The sequence below is a fragment of the Vitis riparia genome, chromosome 3 (assembly GCF_004353265.1).
Source record: "Vitis riparia cultivar Riparia Gloire de Montpellier isolate 1030 chromosome 3, EGFV_Vit.rip_1.0, whole genome shotgun sequence".
NCBI classification, from domain to species: domain Eukaryota; kingdom Viridiplantae; phylum Streptophyta; class Magnoliopsida; order Vitales; family Vitaceae; genus Vitis; species Vitis riparia.
Window position 1 is genome coordinate 16,246,471 of NC_048433.1, and position 19,801 is coordinate 16,266,271.

Sequence of the window (19,801 nt, forward strand, 5' to 3'; positions counted from 1 at the left end):
TGGTCATTACCCGTGTAAAAGTATGCAATTTTTTCCAGCCCATGTTTGCAGCCAGATTTGAGATTTCTTTATATCATAATGATGCCTAAACCCATATTAATCTTAAAATGATGTAGTACAAAAATAATATGAAAGGAGAGTATAATTGAAAGGTGATTCGTCCCCATTGCAGTCATGTCATTCAATTCTGGCTCAAACAGGTGTTATCAACAAAATTTATAAAACCTAAATCACCTCACACTAGGATAGCATAGCTAACATAGTATAGTGGCTCTAGGATCGTCCATAGGGATGTGTTTTCATCGTACAGTTGACGTTAGTGAAGGAAATAAAATGATGCTTTTTCTTATGAAAGTTAGCTTTTAAAGAAAATGGAATTACGGTTTCAAAGATTTATTTTAAGTTAAGCAAAAACAATAAGTGAAGTTACTACAAAGAAAAGGTCTCTTGGAGCTTTAGGTCACTAGGATTGAGTTCCTTAGGCAAAGGGGGAGGTTCCGGATCTTCTTCTCGTCTTGGGGATAATAACATAAAGAATGGTTATCTCCCGAACCGGTTTTATGTTAGCAATTAAGATTTGATCCAAAGGGTTCATGGAAATTGATAGTTGCTTCCTATTAATGGCTTCAAACGCTAAATACCCTCACCTTGAACCACCTTCCAATGGCTCATAAATGATAACTAATAGACATCCATGGATCTAGCAATAAGCATCCATAGAATCCAAAAAGCTTACCAAGTATTGGACATTCAAGGTGATTTTAAGGGATTTAAGGTTAAACCTTGAAATAAAAACCATTGATGGTTAACAACTGTCATTTAAAGCAAGGAAAACTCCCACCTTTGCATTCAGGTCCTTCACCTAGCTTCCATCACTCCAAGAAACGTAAAACCTAGCCACTCATCCCCTGAGAAATCATCCTCGGAGGTTGTTTGGCTAGAAAGAAAAGTGAAGACAAAATGAGAAGGAAAGATAGAGCAAAAGCTCTGTATATTTCTTACTTCGGGAATTTTACAAGTGTTTTATGAAAAACATACATATCTCTCACTCTCTCCCTCCTTATATATATGCTACCTAAAAGATATATAAAAATATATAAAAAAAAATATCTAGGTTGGTCACAAGGAGAAACTAGTTACAAGGAGAAACTAGGAAATTACACAAAATATTTGAAGATAAAAATCTAACAGAGTCGGTGCATAGGAAGATTTCACATACCATGCGAAATTTAGCATGGTGTGCAAAATCCTTTGGCTGCCTCAAGTGGTTTTGCATGGTGTGCGAAATTTCGCACAGCCATGCGAAACTGCTGGTTGTTGGATTTCTTCCTCTAGTTTTCTTCCTTGCATCTCTAATTGGCTTGGCAAAGGGCTATGAAGTGCTTCAAAGCTTGGATTCTTCATGTATTTGAGCTTCAACTTGCATTGCCATTGATTTCACAAGATTTTCCCTCTTCTTGGCTTGTTTCAATGATAAAAAAACTACCAAAAACACCAAAAATTGCCAAAAATTGATTAGTAACCCTTGCTAGGTTCCTTAATGTGCCAATTGAGTTAAAATGTATTAACTACTACTCAAAAGAGTTTAAAATAGTTAGTTTCAAGCTATAAAAGAGTACTTTTTGAGTAGTAATCACTCCCCCAACCGACATATTGCTAGTTCCTTAGCAATGAAGGAGAGATAAAGAAGAATAGACAGTAAAATAATTTAAAAAATCATGCTAATCACTCCAAAAAATTTTCGAGTGGCATGATGTAGATTATACTCTCTCATGGAACATCAAAGAGGCAAAACCCAACCTTTAACAAGAGTCATCAAATCTCCTGCCTCATTACAATTTATAAAGAGTAGGCATTATGCAAATTTAAACATCAAAAGAATTTCCACTCCCAAAGGTTCAATCCTTATTTTTCCATAAAGATCTAAGTGTTAAGCTTCTTAGTTTCCGATTATAGTATGTCAAACTATACTCTCCCCCCAACCTAGTTCTTTCTCAAACCTTAGCAAACTGACCAACCTCCAATAGGCGAAGAACGCACCTCTTTTATTTCTCAATTTTTTTCATTGTAGAAGTGCAATGCTAAAGGTATTGTTTCCTAAAGTGTCCATGTAATGGGGATCCATCGATGACTCCCAACCAATCAAGGTTTAGGGCATCAAGCTTTAAGGATCTTTCGACCATTAACTTCTCATATTTTTCCTCGGACTTTTGAGATTGAAATTCAATACCCAAGCACCTACAATATGTTAAACTCAACCTATTCACCCTTGTGACGAGCATTGAGGTTGGTGACTCCCAACCAATAAAGGTTTAGGGCATCGGGTTTTAAAGACTTTCGCCGTATACCCCTCAGACCTTGCTCGGGTTTCAAGGCAAGCGAAACACTTTGTTCTTTCTCTTTTTTTTTCGAAGGCTCATTGGCCTTTTATAAGGTGTCCCAACACTATTAAAACGAGGTCAAAGATACCAAGTCGAAATTTTCCTAAGTTCAAGGGGTGAGATAGTTTTTCATCTTATAACCGGAACCTAATGTGCACAGTGTGTGGTAAGATTAAAGTGGAAGAAATAAGGTTGAATTCAATAGGAGTTTCGATAATTCATCAACTTCAATAAACATAATACAAACTCTAAGATTCAAGTAAAAAAGCAAGAACTCAATTTCTCCCATTTCATTTTGAGAATTTTTCCTTAATAACCATGAAAAATAGAATGAAAACTTTTAAAATTAAGCAAAAAGTAACTAAATTAACAAATTAACTAGCATTATTTAACAGAACTTCCTTTCTCAACTCTTCCCCCAATCGATATCAACATTGCCATCAATGTTTCAAGAGCAATTGAAAATAAAGGGAGGAAGTGGTACCTCCTGAGTGAAATGGAGTCTGAGTCGTAAAAGAGAAACCACATGAGTCAAAAAACAAAATGGTAATGAGTAGAGGAAAAAGAAAAATGCCAAGTAATATGAGATATAAAAAATAATGTCTATATATTAATCTGAGAAAGTACAATATGAGATATCATCAGGCAATACATCCAATCCCAGTTTATAAAGCATCAGAACAAGGACAAATCTCCACTAATATAATATATAAATACAATAAGGTAAAGAGATGTCCTATGATCAAGTAGTGGGAGCCTCGGATGGAGGTGATGCCTCCTCAGGTGTAGCTGTGACTGTGGGAGGCTCATCCTGAGGTGGTGGAATCCGAACCTCTACTGGTGTAGTGTTCTCAGTTGGAGCTATAGGCGTTGAGGATGCGGGAAGGTCAGGCTGAGGCGGAGGCAGGAGTTCTAGGTGCTGTTGAATCTGGCAGAGAATAGCAATCTGCTGGTCTTGATGAGCACGCATCTCAACCATCTGCTGGAAGAGAGCAGAATGGGTGGGGTGAGTGTCTGAAAGGTATGCATAAGGGCACGAAACTTCGAAGCCGATATGGTGATGGACGGCTCAGATGTAGTAGGCGCGACTGGTGGAATAGTAGAATTCGTAGGCAGAGCAGCAAAAGCAGCCTCAGGTGTGGGCACTGGTGGTGCAGTCTATGTTGAGAGCTCGCCATGCTCTGGCTGTGGAGGCACTGGGGGTGCTACCATAGGAGGGACTCCTGGCGGTGCAGAGTAGCCCGCCAACTGATTCCATTTGTTGAGAGTGAATCGTTCTTGACAAAGGCGGCAGCACTCAAGCCAAGGCTCAGTAGGAAAACCTAAATACTCCAGGATCTGGCACAACAACCTCGAAAATTGTAGTGGAATGGTGTTGGCCCTTTAGAGCTTCTTCCTATGGACCTTCTCCTCAAAGTGGATGAGAGAGGCCATGATCAAGTGGTGCGGGCCAAAGTAGAAGCCCTCGGATATACGAAATAAAGCGTCCAAAATAGCTCATCTCTTCTATACTACATGCTGTAAGGGAAAGAGGTTGGAGCGCAGCACCACGTCTACGAGGAGCATCCCAGGTGGAAGCTCTTTCCGTAGAAGGACCGAATTAGTAGAGGTCCTCCTAGATAATATATGGACCATGTCCCTCTGAGATACTGGGGACCACTGTCGGAAAGCGGATGGATCATCTGGCTCATAAGGAATCTGTAGAGCCTCTGCAATATGTCTGGCCTCGAGGACACCATGACGTCCATCAATGCTGAAGTGAATCGCGGTAGGACTCGGGACGCCACGAGTAGTTATAGACTGGTAAAAGTCTAGTGCTACTCTGGGATAAAAGAACTCACGAGGAGTCCTGAGGTGCTCAAGGTGGTACCTCTGGAGTAGGTCGTAAGAGTCTTAGAGCTTAGGCTGTTGTTACATGACCTCTTGATCAAAATATAGCTCTGAATGGAAGGGTCTCACTCTACAATCTGAGTTGTCCTCAATGAGCAGTGCTGTGACCATCAGACATCTGATAATTGACTCCGATGACAGGTCAGTAGGTAACTCAGAATCTGCCGCATGCTCAGAAGCTCTGGATGACTCGCCCGGGCCTGAAGTCTTGGCCCTCTTGGCCGGAGGGCGCCATACTGAGCTCTCGGGGCGCGAAAAAGTCGCCCCTAGAGTAGTAGGTGGTCTTCTCGTCTCATATTTGTGCTGAGGAGCAGGTAAGGAAGTACCAGTGGTCGCTCCACCCTCGGAAGGTGGAATGCGCGGGGCCTCCGTGGCCTGAGATGGGGAATTACTAGTTACCTGAGCAAATAAGGCTCTCTGCCTCGTGGTGCGTTTAGGTGAAGGGGCGGGAGGGGCTCCTCTAGTTCGCGCCATGTTGGAAATGAAAGACGAGCCTCGAGTCTGTGCTCTGAGGAGACACGGAGTGCGTCTCTTCGAAGTAATGTGCGCGGGGCTTGGAATCGAATGGAGAGGGTTGAGGTCTCAAGGTGGCAGAGAAGATTCATAATGACAGGGATGCTTACGAAATGAAAAAGCTAGGGCTCGGGGGGGAGGCGGTTTAAAAAGAAATGGTAGACAACCTTTCATTTTCGTACGCGCCTCTTGAGTTTCGCACAGTGTGCAAAATGGCTTTAGGGGTTGCGAAATGGGTTTGGGTGTTGCGAAAATTTTCGCATGGTTTGCGAAAATTTCACACAGTGATCGAAATGATTTCGTAGGGGTTGGCTTAATTTCTCTGGGTGTGCGAATTTGGTTCACATGGTGTGCGAAATTTCGCACCCTATGCGAATTAAGTTATGTATTTCGCATGCCCTGTGAAAATTTCTTAGTTTCCCCCCTGTTTGAAATCCCCTAAAATTGATCATAAAAAAAAAAAAATCTAAGTTAAATCAAACCAAAATAAAATTAAAACGAGAAATCGAAATCAAAACAAGTAATAATATAGGAAAACTCTTAAATCAGAAATAACATAAAAAGATATGGACTCGATTAGTCTTTAGAAAGACTAAGTCCATAAAAAAAAACTGGTTTTGTCAAGCTTGATGTGGATCGAGGATGAATTCCTCCTTGTCGCAAGAAAAAGGCTCCACAAAGGGCTTGAAATGGTGGTCATTCCCTTTGAAGCTCCCGGTGCTGTTGGAGTTAAGTAGTTCCACTATTCCATTTAAATGCACTTGGTGAATGGTAAAATGACCTATCCACCTTGATTTCAGCTTGCCCGGAAAGATGTGGAGCTTAGAGTCATAGAGCAAGACTCTTTGTTCCTTTCGAAAATCCTTATGGGAAATCAATTGATCATGCCACCTCTTAAATTTCTCTTTTGCAAATTTTGAATTGATGTAGGCATCGTTTCTCAATTCCTCTATCTCATTGAGGTCTAAGAACCTCTTCAACCCAGCTCTGCTCAAATCCATGTTGAGTTTCTTGATTGCCCACCAAGCTTTGTATTCCAATTCTACAGGGAGATGGCATGCTTTGCTATAGACTAGACGATAAGAAGACATCCCGAGAATGGTCTTGTAAGCTGTTCTATATGCCCATAGTGAATCAAGGAGCTTAACTGACCAATTTTTTTTGTTTGTGTTCACCACCTTCATCAATATGTTTTTAATCTCCCTGTTTGCTAACTCAACTTGCCCACTAGTTTGAGGGTGGTAAGGTGTAGCTACCTTATGCTTCATCCCATACTTGGCTAAGAAAGTTTCAAAAGGCTTGTTGCAAAAATGAGTACCTCCATCACTAATTATGGCTTTGGGCACCCCAAATCTTGAGAAGATGTTCTCCTTGAGGAACTTGAGAACCACTCGGTGGTCATTGTGCTTACATGGGACTGCCTCTACCCACTTAGAAACATAATCTACTCCTACCAAGATGTAAGAGTAGCCAAAAGACATAGGGAATGGTCTCATGAAGTCAATGCCCCAAACATAAAAAAGATCAACTATCAAAATAGGGTTCAAGGGCATCATGTTCCTGCGTGTTAGCTTCCCAAGCCTCTGACATCGATCACAACTCCTACACATGGTGCGGGCATCTTTGAAAAGTGATGGCCAACAGAAACCCGATTGTAACATCCTCATGGTCGTCTTATGAGAAGCAAAGTGGCCTCCACATGCATTTTCATGGCAATGACCGAGGATCCCCTGTTGCTCTTCTTCAGGAATGCACTTCCTTATTATATGATCCGCACAATACTTGAATAGAAATGGTTCTTCCCAATAGTAGGCATGAATTTTTGCAAAGAAGTGCTTCTTATCTTGTGCTTTCCACTCACTTGGAACTTCTCCTGTGACCAGGTAGTTCGCAATGTGAGCATACCAAGGAGCAACTTCCACCAACATGAGAGACTCCTCTAGAAAATCATCATTAATGGGCAAACCATGGGAATTATGTGCGATAGCTAGCCTTGAAAGGTGGTCTACTACCACATTCTCCACTCCTTTCTTGTCTTTGATCTGGAGATTGAACTCTTGAAGTAAGAGAATCCATCTAATCAATCTTGCTTTAGCATCTTGCTTAGTCAACAAATACTTCAAAGCAGAGTGATCAGTGAAAACCACAATGAAAGACCCCACCAAGTAAGCACGAAACTTATCCAAGGCAAAAACTACAGCTAACAATTCTTTCTCGATAGTTGTGTAGTTTCCTTGCACCTCATTCAATGTTTTGCTTGCGTAGTAGATCACATAGGGTTTTTTATCTTCTCTTTGCCCAAGAACAACTCCTATAGCAAAGTCACTGACATCACACATTACCTCAAAGGGTAGTTTCCAATTGGGAACCCTCACTATTGGTGCGGTTGTTAGAAATAGCTTCAATTCTTCAAAACTCTTTTGGCATCTATCATCCCATATGAATTTAGCATCCTTGACCAATAGTTCACATAGAGGCCTTGCAAGTTTAGAGAAATCCTTGATAAACCTCCTATAGAATCCGGCATGGCCAAGGAATTACCTTACTCATTTGACATTTGTTGGGGATGACAACATAACAATGAGTTCAACCTTTGCTTTGTCAACTTCAATGCCTTCCTTGGAGATGATGTGCCCAAGGACAATTCCTTGGTGTACCATGAAATGGCACTTCTCCCAGTTAAGCACTAAGTCTTTCTTAATGCATCGGTTCAGGACAGCTTCTAACTTGACCAAACATTCATCAAATGTACTTCCATATATGGTGATATCATCCATAAAGACTTCCATAATACGCTCCACCATATCACTGAAAATGCTTAACATGCATCTTTGGAAAGTTGCGGGTGCATTGCATAAGCCGAAAGGCATTCTCCTGTATGCATAAGTTCCAACTGGGCATGTGAAAGTGGTCTTCTCTTGGTCTTCAACATCAATTTCTATCTGAAAGTACCCGGAGTAGCCATCCAAGAAACAATAAAAAGGATGCCCAGAGACCCTCTCAAGAACCTGATCAATAAAGGGCAACGAAAAATGGTCCTTCCTTGTCACCGCATTCAACCTCCTGTAATCAATACACACCCTCCAACCTGTAGTGAGGCGTGTAGAGACATCTTCTCACGTATCATTTTTCACCATTGTGATCCCAGACTTCTTTGGCACAACTTGAGTAGGACTTACCCATGGACTATCTGATATGGGGTAAATAATATTGGCTTGAAGTAGCTTAAGAACTTCAACTCGCACCAGCTCTTGCATGTGAGGGTTCAACCTTCTCTGAGGTTGATGAACTCGCTTAGCTTCATCCTCCATGTAAATATGATGGGTGCAGACTAAAGGATGATCCCTTTCAAATCAGAAATTTGTCATCCTATTGCCTTCTTACATCTTCTAAGGACTTCAAGTAGACAACCCTCCTGATGAATGGTAAGAGCTGAAGATATGACAACAAGGCACTGCTTGTCTTCTTCCAAGTATGCATACTTCAACTCTGTGAGTAGTGGCTTAAGAATAAGCTTTAGGGGCTCCTCCTTAATTGGTCTTTGCGTCTCCTCCTCATTGAATAAGGGTAGAATTTTTTCTTTCCTCCTCCAAGGGAGCAAGGTAGCAAGCAAATCTGATGGTTCAGGTATCCTTTCATCAAGGTCCCCAAAACTCTCAACCAAATCCTCCTGCATTCTTTAATCACAATGCTCCTCCACCAAAGTGTCAATCATGCACACTTCCTCTAGGCCTTCTTCTTCTTCCGGATGGATATGCTTCTTGTACAAATGGAAGATGTTGAACTCCAATGTCATATTGCCAAACGTGAGTTGCATGACTCCATTCCTACAATTGATGATTACATTTGATGTAGCTAGGAATGGTCTTCCAAGTATGATAGGAACATAATTAGTTCCTTTAACAACTGGATCCGTATCAAGAACAACAAAATCCACTGGATAGTAGAATTTGTCAACTTGAACCAAGACATCTTCGATCATCCCTCTTGGAATCTTCACTGATCTATCTGCCAGAGATAGAGTGATGGATGTTGGCCTCAACTCTCCAAGTCCCAATTGCTTGTAGACATAATAGGGTAGCAAATTCACACTTGCTCCCAAGTCTAACAATGCTTTCTCCACACATGTCCCTCCAATACTCACTGAGATGGTAGGGCAGCCAGGATCTTTGTACTTCACTGGAGACTTGCACTGTATGATTGTACTCACTTGCTCAATCAAGAAGGCTTTCTTGTTCACATTCAACCCTCTCTTTACAGTGCATAAGTCATTTAGGAATTTTGCATATGTCGGCACTTGTTTGATCATGTCTAGCAAAGGGATATTGACCTTCACTTGCTTCAACACTTCAAAAATTTCTGAAGTATTATTGGTTCCTTTTTTGCCATGCAAAGCTTGGGGGAAAGGTGGAGGTATGTGTTTCTTCATCATATCTTCCTTGATTATTATCCTCTCGGGTTCTTCATCCATGCTAGACTCATGGTCATCTGTCTTTGTACTTTTCCCTTTTCTCTTTCCTTTATTTTCCTTACCCTTTTCTTTTTCTGCTACACTCTCTTCATCATGCTTTGGCTTGGATGTGGGCTGATCAACCTCTTTACCACTCCTCAAGGTGATAACTGCTTTAACTTCCATCACCTTTGAAGATTCCCCCTCTTGAGCCTCCACTTCATGGATACCCTTGGGATTTTGATGAGGTTGAGAAGGAAACTTTCCTTTCTCTTGCACTGTGTTGAGGTTGGTAAGCCTTGAGATAGCGTATTAGACATTGTCTATCTTCTGAGACAGATCATTTTGCATTCCATCCATCCTTTTGTTCAATGTACTCTCCACACTGTCAATTCTCTGATTCAGTTGAGCATTGATGGACTTCTGATCTCCCACAAAGTCTCCCACGACTTTGCTAAGATTCACAATAGCTTGTTCAAGATTCGAGGCTTGCTGAGGTGCTTGAGCAGGTTATGTATACTGAGGTGGCTTTGGTTTCCAAGAGAAATTTGGATGGTTCCTCCAATTCGAATTGTAGGTGTTGTCATATGAAGCATTGTTATTGGGTTTGAATTGACTAATAACATTTGCTTGATCACCAAACATCTCTCTCACTACTGGAATTGTAGGACACTCCTCCACCAGGTGCTCATAAGATTGACAAATGGAACAAGGCATAGCCTGCACTGGTGTCTTAGAAATGGCTTGCACTTCTTGTACCTTCTTCATTTCTAGCTCTTCCAATCTCCTTGCCATAGCTTCAACCTTTGCTTTCATGTCAATGTCTTCATTCAAAACATACATCCCACCCTTAGCATTAGGTTGAGACTTCATTCTTCCCACCTCTCTAGCATTTGGTTCATCCCATCCTCTTGAAACTTCAGCCACATAATTCAAAAAGTCCATGGCTTCCTCCAGATTCTTACTCATGAAGTCTCCTCCACACAGTTTCTAGGAGTTGCTTCATTAAAGATGACATACCATTGTAAAAATAGCTCACTAAAAGCCATGTGTCAAAGCCATGGTGAGGACAAGCATTAATAGCTTCCATGTACCTCTCCTAACACTCATAGAATTTCTCATTCTTTTTAGCTGAGAAGTTTGAAATTTGCCTTCTCAAACCATTGGTCCTATGAGTAGGGAAGAACTTCTTGAGAAACTCGGCTTGCAAATCAGTCCAAGTTCGGATACTCCTTGGCCTTAAAGAATTAAGCCAAATCTTGGCCTTATCCTTCAAAGTGAAAGGAAATAGCTTGAGCCTCATCAAATCAATTGAAGCTCCCCCTTTTTGGAATGTATTACAAACCCCCTCGAATTCCTTAATATGCGAGTAGAGATTCTCACTTTCCATCCCATGGAAAGTAGGTAGGAGTGGCACAATGTGAGGTTGGATTACTAGCTGCTTAGTGGGAGGCACTATGCATGATGGTACACTCATACGAGGTGGATGCATGCGGTCCCTCATGGATCGGTGTGCGTTGAAATTCTCCTCTTGACCATGTTGGCTATTCTGATCTTTAGGTGGAACATCGATGATGTTTAAGCACACTTCCAACTTAGTTTCTTGAGGGGTTTCAATCTTCACAAGTCTTCCCTCAATTTCTCTTATCCAATAGGGCATGCACAACTAGAGATCACTGAAACAAAAACAAAGAAAACAAAAGAAATACAATACTAGGAAAAAGTTAAGGTTAACTAAAAACTAAATAAAAGATAAGCTAAAATATAAACAAAGAAAAAGAATTAGTAAAAGAAAAATCACCAAACTTGTGATGAAGATCACAAGTATTCACCAAAAGTCATGTCAATGTACTTTGGCACCATCCCTGACAATGGCGCCATTTGATTCGTACCCATTGCAGTCATGCCATTCGATTCTGGCTCAGACGAGTATTATCAACAAAATTTATAAAACCTAAATCACCTCACACTAGGGTAGCATAGCTAACATAGTATAGTGGCTCTAGGATCGTCCACAGGGATGGGTTTTCATCGTACAGTTGACGTTAGTGAAGGAAATAAAATGGTGTTTTTTCTTATGAAAGTTAGCTTTTAAAGAAAATGGAATTACGATTTCAAAGATTTATTTTAAGTTAAGCAAAAACAATAAGTGAAGTTATTACAAAGAAAAGGTCTCTTGGAGCTTTAGGCCACTAGGATTGAGTTCCTTAGGCAAAGGGGGAGGTTTCGGATCTTTTCCTCACGTTGGGGATAATAACATAAAGGATGGTTATCTCCCGAACCGGTTTTATGTTTAACAATTAAGATTTGATCCAAAGGGTTCATGGAAATTGATAGTTGCTTCCTATTAATGGCTTCAAACACTAAATACCCTCACCTTGAACCACCTTCCAATGGGTCGTAAATGATAACTAATAGACATCCATGGATCTAGCAATAAGCATCCATAGAATCCGAAAAGCTTACCAAGTATTGGACATCAAGGTGATTTTAAGGGATTTAAGGTTAAACCTTGAAATAAAAACCATTGATGGTTAACAACTGTCATTTAAAGCAAGGACAACTCCCACCTTTGCATTCATGTCCTTCACCTAGCTTCCATCACTCCAAGAAACGTAAAACCTAGCCACTCATCCCCTAAGAAATCATCCTCAGAGGTTGTTTGGCGAGAAAGAAAAGTGAAGACAAAATGAGAAGGAAAGGCAGAGCAAAAGCTCTGTATATTTCTTACTACGGGAATTTTACAAGTGTTTTATGAAAAACATACATATCTCTCCCTCTCTCCCTCCTTATATATATGCTACCTAAAAGATATATAAAAAAATATAAAAAAAAAAATATCTAGGTTGGTTACAAGGAGAAACTAGGAAATTACACAAAATATCTAAAGATAAAAATCTAATGGAGTCGGTGCACAAGAAGATTTCGCATACCATGCGAAATTTGGCATGGTGTGCGAAATCCTTTGGCTGCCTCAAGTGGTTTCGAATGGTATGCGAAATTTCGCACAACCATGCGAAACTACTGGTTGTTGGATTTCTTCCTCTGGTTTTCTTCCTTGCATCTCTGATTGTCTTGATAAAAGGCAATGAAGTGCTCCAAAGCTTGGATTCTTCATGTATTTGAGCTTCAACTTGCATTGCCATTGATTTCAGAAGATTCTCCCTCTTCTTGGCTTGTTTCAATGATCAAAAAGCTACCAAAAACACCAAAACTTGCCAAAAACTGATTAGTAACCCTTGCTAATTTCCTTAATGTGCCAATTGAGTTAAAATGTATTAACTACTACTAAAAAGAGTTTAAAACAATTAGTTTCAAGCTATAAAAGAGTAGTTTTTGAGTAGTAATCAAAAGGTCCTTAAGAATCACTCCTAGAAACCTTAGACTTTACACCCAAGTACTCTTTGCATCTTACAAAGGAAAAACTGGCTACTGAAAAATTCATTCATTGATTGATTCCTTCCAGAATACTAATCAACTACTATATAAGACTTTTCTAGGGACTTATAACTCCTTGGAACTAGACACAATAAATGCAACTTGAAAATGACAAACTTGGACTGATTACTAAACACATTAAAGATTGTTGGAAAATGACAACAATAATTACTGAAAATGGTAACTTTAACCATTGACTAAGCCCATAACTTAATTTTTGAAAGTACTTTCTAGGCTGAACCTATATTGACTTATATAAGATTCCAACTAAGCCCATTATCATCTAGAGAGTGCCAAATTAAAGCTTGGGCCTTGGAGTCCACTCCTTTGCGCCTCTGATAAACTTTTAAAGGTGGCTGCCACTTGTCTCTATCAACTCTTCCTAACCTAGGAAAACTCGACCTTGACGAGTTAAAGACATGAAATCTCCCATAAAGGTCTTGATTCAAGTGTTGGAATTCCCCATTTGTGATCCATGTGCAATATGAAAGTAGCCTTCCTCTCCATTTGACAAAATACTTTTGATAGCCCCCTCCTCTAGTTGAAACAATTTGGTGATCAATAAAATCTTCAATTTCCTCCTTTAGACGAGGAGCTGGTGGTAAGCAAGCATTTGGGCCACCATTAGTTATAACATCTTCAGGATTAGAACATAGGGTGAGGTCCTCAATGTTGAAGATGTTACTAATACCCATATTTTCTGGCAAATCAAGAACATAAGCATTGGAGCTAATTTTCTTGAGCACTCTATATGGATCAACATTCTTTGAGTGAAGTTTCTTGTATGTACCTTTAAGATATCGTTTTAGCCTTATCCTCACCATAACCATATCTCCTTCCTTAAAATAAAAAAAACTTCCTTTTCAAATCAGCTTGTGCCTTGTAATTTTCATTGCTAAGAGCAATCTTCCTTTGAACATCCTCATGTAAATCACATATATGCTTACTAAAAGCATCGGCTTCAACACTTGGTCGTGCTTCCATTGGTAAAGGAACTGAATCAATAGGCTTCCTAGGAAGCAAGCCAGTCGCGATCTCAAAGGGGTTGCGACTTGTATACCTATTTACTAAACTTTTGTATGCAAACTCAGCCATAGGAAGAATCTGATCCTAATTACTAACATGTTCTCCAACTAGGCAGCGAAGTAGATCATTTAAACTTCTATTAACAACTTCTGTTTGGTCGTCAGTTTGAGGGTGAAAAGCTGAAGAAAATTTCAGCTTTGTGTTCAACATCTTCCATAAGCTTCTCCAAAAATAACTCATAAACTTTGCATCCTGATTAGAAACAATAGTCTTGGGCAAACCATGCAGTCAGACAATCACTTTGAAGAACAATTTAGCAACATGGACAACATCCAAAGTCTTTGAACATGGGATAAAGTGCACCATTTTAGAGAAACAATCTACCACGAAAAATAAGGAGTCATGCCCCCTGAAAGTTTTTGGCAAACCAAGGACAAAATCCATGCTTAGGTCTTGCCATGGCTCATGTGGCATTGGAAGTGGCATGTACAGTCCAATATTTTTCTTCCTTCCCTTTGATAGTTGGCATGTGCAACATTTAGAAACATTCTTAGCCTTATCTCTTTTTAAACTTGGCCAATAAAAACGATGTTCTATCATTGCAATTGTCTTATCTCTTCCAAAATGACCAGCTGCTCCTCCAGAATGCAATTCCCATATCAATTGCTCTCGAAGTGATGTGTCAGGTAAGCAAAGGCGGGTCCCTTTGAAGAGGTATCCATCATGCAGGGAAAAATCTGGATATGCTCCTGCAATCCCTGCTGCTAAGGCATCATATAAAATGTTGAAATCCTTGCAAGAATTATAATCCCACTTCAACAAATCAAATCCCAAAACCTGTATAGCCATAGAAGAAAGAATATACACCACTTGACTAAGAGCATCAGTTGCCTTGTTCTCAACACCAGATTTATGCCAAATAACAAAGGTGTATTCTTGTAAGAGAGAGACCCACTTCCCATGACGATGCTTAAGCTTCTTTTGAGAGTTGACATACTTGAGAGCTTCATGATCAAAATATAAAACAAACCCCTTTGGAAGGAGATAATGACACCAATAGTGCAAAGTTTGAACCATGACATAGTATTCTTTATCATAGATTGAATACTTTTGCTTTGCTTCATTCAATTTTTTGCTGAAAAATGCAATAGGATGCCTTTCTTGACTGAGCACACCTCCAATTCCCACATTCGATGCATCACAAGCTACTTCAAATACTTTTGAAAAATCGGGAAGTTGTAGAACAAGTGCTTCAGTTAGCCTCTTCTTTATTTCTTCCAAAGCCTTTGTTGTTGCCTTGGTCTAAACAAACTGGTTTTTCTTCATACAATCAGTGATAGGAGCCATAATAGTGCTGAAACTTCTGATGAAGCGTCAATAAAATGTGGACAGCTCATGAAAACTTCGTAGTTCCTACAATGTGCTAGGAACTAGCCATTCCAGGATGGCTTTCACCTTATTAGGGTCTACTTCTAACCCTTTGGTTGAAACAACAAAACCTAGGAACACAATAGCTAAGGTCATGAAGGAACATTTTTTCAAATTTGTGTAGAGTTTCTCTTGTCAAAGGATTCTCATAACTTGTCACAAATGAGACACATGATCATCCTCAGTCTTGCTGTAGATTAAAATATGATCAAAGTAAACAACTAAAAACTTGCTAATAAATGGTTGAAGCACTTGATTCATGAAGCGCATGAATGTGCTAGGAGCATTGGAGAGGCTAAAAGGCATGACTAGCCACTCATAGAGACCATCCTTTGTTTTAAAAGCAGTCTTCCACTCATCCTCGGGCCTTAACCGTATTTGATGATACCCACTCTTTAGATCTATCTTTGAAAAGATGTAGGAACCAGCCATCATATCCAACATATCATCAAGCCGAGGAATGGGAGCCAGCTGCCATCTTTTTTAAGGGTTAGTAAGGCCAGGATAGCACAAGGACTTAGCAAATAAATCCCTTGGACAGTAGCTTCTCTACTTATCTTTTTAGCTCTGCATACTCAATTGGATTCATACGATAGGCTGGAAAATTAGGCAATTGAGATCCCGACATAAAGTCTATAGAATGCTGAATGTTGTGGAGTGGGGGCAGCTCACTAGGCAGATCTACTGGACCTATATCTGAGAAGTCGTTGAGCAGTTCATCTGCCTTCTTAGGTATAGAAGAAATGCTGCCAGCATCTTTCATGCCAACTTTTTTCATTATTACAGCATATATAACCCCGTTTTCCTTGCTTTCATGTTGAAACTTATTCTTAGTAAGAATATGAAGAGATCTCTTCATACCTTCAACAACTTTTGTTGACTTTTGAATCTGATATTTTCCCATTTCAGCAACAGTCATTGGTTTCAACACAACCTTTTGGTTCTTAAACATGAAGCTATATGTGTTCTCTTTCCCACAATGATGCACATCCCGATCATAAAGCCAAGGACGACCAAGAATGATATGTGCTACTTTCATAGGGATCACATCACACCACAAGAAAGAGGAACAAGACAACATTGATTTACTGGAATAGACATGTTATTTATCCATGCTACCTTGTATGGTTGTGGGTGTGGCTCAACTGGAAGTTTAAGACGCTCTACCATGGAGGCTAAAACAACATTCATACAACTGTCACTGTCAATGATGAGTTTCTGAGCTTGATTCCCACATTGGACTAACATTTGAAAAATAGAAGTTTGGCCAATCTTCTTCCTCCATTTTAGGGGCTGCAAGAATATGTCTCACAACAAAAGCTAGAGAAATGTCCACTTCTTCGTTATCCAAGTCAACAGGATCATAGATTCCATAGTCAAATGAATTTTCATTTTGCTTGTCCTTCCGTGGTTCTGGTTCCTCTTCATGTTCCAGCCCAATATGCAAGTTCTTTGGACAATTGTATGCCATGTGGCCAGGTTGTTAAAACTTGAAACATTTGATACTCTTACCTTTAGGATCAACCACTTGAGAAGAAGATGACTTAAACCCTGTAGGTGGATTAAATGGATGAGATGAGCCTGGCTTCATACTTCGACTTGTGTCATGGAGCTTCTTTTGGGCGGATTCCATGGTCATAGCTTCTGGTTTCCCATGGAATGAATGTCCCACGTATTCTTCCATGTCTAATGCAACTTGAAAGGCATGTTCCAAGCTGTATAATGGCTGATGCAACAACTCCCTCTTGATTTCAGACCTTAATCCAGCTTTGAATCTTGCAAGTGTTTGTCGATGGTCTTCTACTATTTGACTCCTTGTTTTTAACTTATCAAATTTTTGGATATACTCAACAACGGGCATGTTGTTCTGCCTCAAATTAATGAGCTGGTCACACAGCTTATCATAGTAATTTATAGGCATGTATTTCTCTCAAAGCTTAGCCTTCATCTCTTGCCTTGTGCTGATTGGTGGTAGCCCCATCCTGCTATTGTTTCCTTCAATACCTGTCCACCAAACTTTTGCTAAGCCCACCAGTTTCATTTTAGCGAACCTCACTCTTTGATCATCCATCATATCATACCAATTGAAGTACTCTTCAATTACAACCAACCAATCAACAAATTGAGTAGCATCTACCTTTCCTTCAAAATTAGGAACCTCCATTCTCACTATCTTTGTGATATCTCCAGCAGTGTCACACACTTCATGTCTTCTTTCGAGTAATCCTCTAGCCCATTCATACATAGGGTATTATGGTGCTTGAATTGCCTCTTGCTCCTCCGCATTTTCCTGGCTGTTAGCCTGAGATGTTTCCCCTTACTCAACATGTGATGACTCATTAGTGGGCTGAGATATTCATGTCTCGACATTACTTAGTCAAATATGGAGGCTATGATCCACCATCCGAATCAACATTTCATCACGTTGGCTATCGGTTAATCTTCCTCTCAAACTCCTTCTAGATCGTGTAGCCATGATACCACCCTTGCTCTGATACCAAAAATTGATGTAGTACAGAAAAAAAATGAAAGGAGAGTATAATTGAAAGGACCTTAAGAATCACTCCTAGAAACCTTAGGCTTCACACCCAAGTACTCTTTGCATCTCACAAAGGAAAAACTGGCTGCTGAAAATTCATTCATTGATTGATTTCTTCTAAAAGACTAATCAACTACTATATAAGACTTTTCTAGGGACTTATAACTCCTTGGAACTAGACACAATAAAAGCAACTTGAAAATGACAAACTTGGACTGATTACTGACCACATTAAAGACTGTTGGAAAATGACAACAATAATGACTGAAAATGGTAACTTTAACCATTGACTAAGTCCATAACTTAATTTCTGTAAGTACTTTCTAGGTTGAACCCATATTGACTTATATAAGATTCCTATTAAGCCCATTATCATCTAGAGAGGTGCCAAATTAAAGCTTGGGCCTTGGAGCCTACTCCTTTGCGTCTTTGATAAACTTTTAAAGGTGCCTGCCACTTGTCTCTATCATAAAATTACTGTAAGTAAAATCTTATGAACATTCAAAAGAACTTTCTGGAAGAATTTTACTGTCCCTATTTCAATCTGGTTTGTTTCATAACATAAAGAGGTAAAATTTTCATAAAATTAAATTGAAGATTTCCCATGTGATACCTCTGTCAAAATCTTTTTTCTATGCCAGTGATTTTACATAAATTTATCAGTGACCTCAATCCTTCTGTATCCAGGTTGTGAAGCTTTTCGAGCGATCATATCTGTTTTATCATTGCCTGTGAGATACATGCATGTAACTTCTTAAAGAGAAAAAAGATTATCCTTATCACTAAATGGAATCGTAATGATTTATTCGTTATGGTCAAACAATCATTTTAATGAGCTGAACTTCAAAATTCTGGTCATGTATTCGGGTTTTATTGCTTTGAGACTCTAATGGATTGTGAATCAGTTATTTTATTATGTACTTTGAACTAATGTATTATTGTATATCACCTGAACCACGGATATGTTTTTATGTATCAAAATGAATCAAGTAACTGCTACAAAATGTTGCAGTGGCTAAATCTTCTATATTCTTATTGAAACTGTAACTGTGGTTGCCATGTGAATTCATGGGGAATAAATAGCCTCCTTAAGATGTGTTTCTAGGCAGACAAGTGACAGGTCAAGCAAAATAAAAGTGTATTTGATGGTTTAGATTGTTGAAAGAGAGAGCTTATTTTCATTCATTATTATGAATAATGTAGATAGTTGTTGATTATGCATTAGTTCTCGTAATTCAGAAAAAGTAAATAAAATATTCCCTTAACAGAAAGGAAAATAAAATATTCTCCTAGTTTAGAAAGAAAGTATGATTATAAAGCTTAAAGAGAACAAGAGAATCACAAAACAAAATAAACATGTCATTCTACCATAAATAATAGAGACAAAATAGGAAAATACTTTCTGGTTTTATTGCTTCCCTCAAACTGGAGCATAAATATTCTTAATGCCAATCTGATAAGAAAACTGATAAGTTCTCCTTTCATGACCATCTCTTTGATAAAATGATATTTAACTAAAATGTGTTTTCATTTTCTCATGATATACAAGATTACTAGCAAAAAGTTGCAGCTTGGTTGCCACTGTACATTATCAAAGGGCTTAATATAAACTATTAATTGGTTCAACAGATTCTTTATCCATATAAGTTTACAAGCTATATCAGCCATTGGAAGTTTCTACTTTTGCACTAGATTTGGTGAACAGCATTCTACTTCTTGCTCCTCTAAGTAACTAAATTACCACATACAAAAAGTCTGATAAGCATTGGCGGATTTCCTCTCAAATTTGGAACTGTCCAATCAGCATCTAAAAACTTAAGTACTCCAAGCTTTGACCTTTTTTAATAATGCACCTACACTAATTGTTTGTTTGAGATATTTGAGGAGTCTGCAAGCAGTTTCCCAATGTATTTGTCTTGGGCTTTGTTCGCATATACTGACTAGTACCAGTAACAACAGATGTGATATCTGGCTTTGTTGCTGCTAAATAAAGCAAGTTTCTCACCAGACTTCTCAATCTTCTTTTGGTTTCAAGCTTAGGATTCTTTTCATCTTCCAATTGTAAGTTAGAATCCATAAAAGTATCTGATGGTTTATAATCTAACATACCAGTGTCTGTCAAGAGGTCATGAACAT

At 39.2% G+C, this 19,801-nt stretch overlaps 1 protein-coding gene across 1 annotated transcript in view; it reads left to right on the top strand.

Moving 5' to 3' along the window:
• Window positions 1–18,829, top strand: part of LOC117911336 (MADS-box protein JOINTLESS-like) — a 38,812-nt gene extending 19,983 nt beyond the window's left edge. The window contains exon 5 of the mRNA XM_034825664.1: window positions 18,353–18,829. The gene's annotated coding sequence lies outside the window, so the exon portion shown is untranslated. The remainder of the gene's footprint in view (window positions 1–18,352) is intronic.
• The last annotated feature ends 972 nt before the right edge of the window (window positions 18,830–19,801 follow it).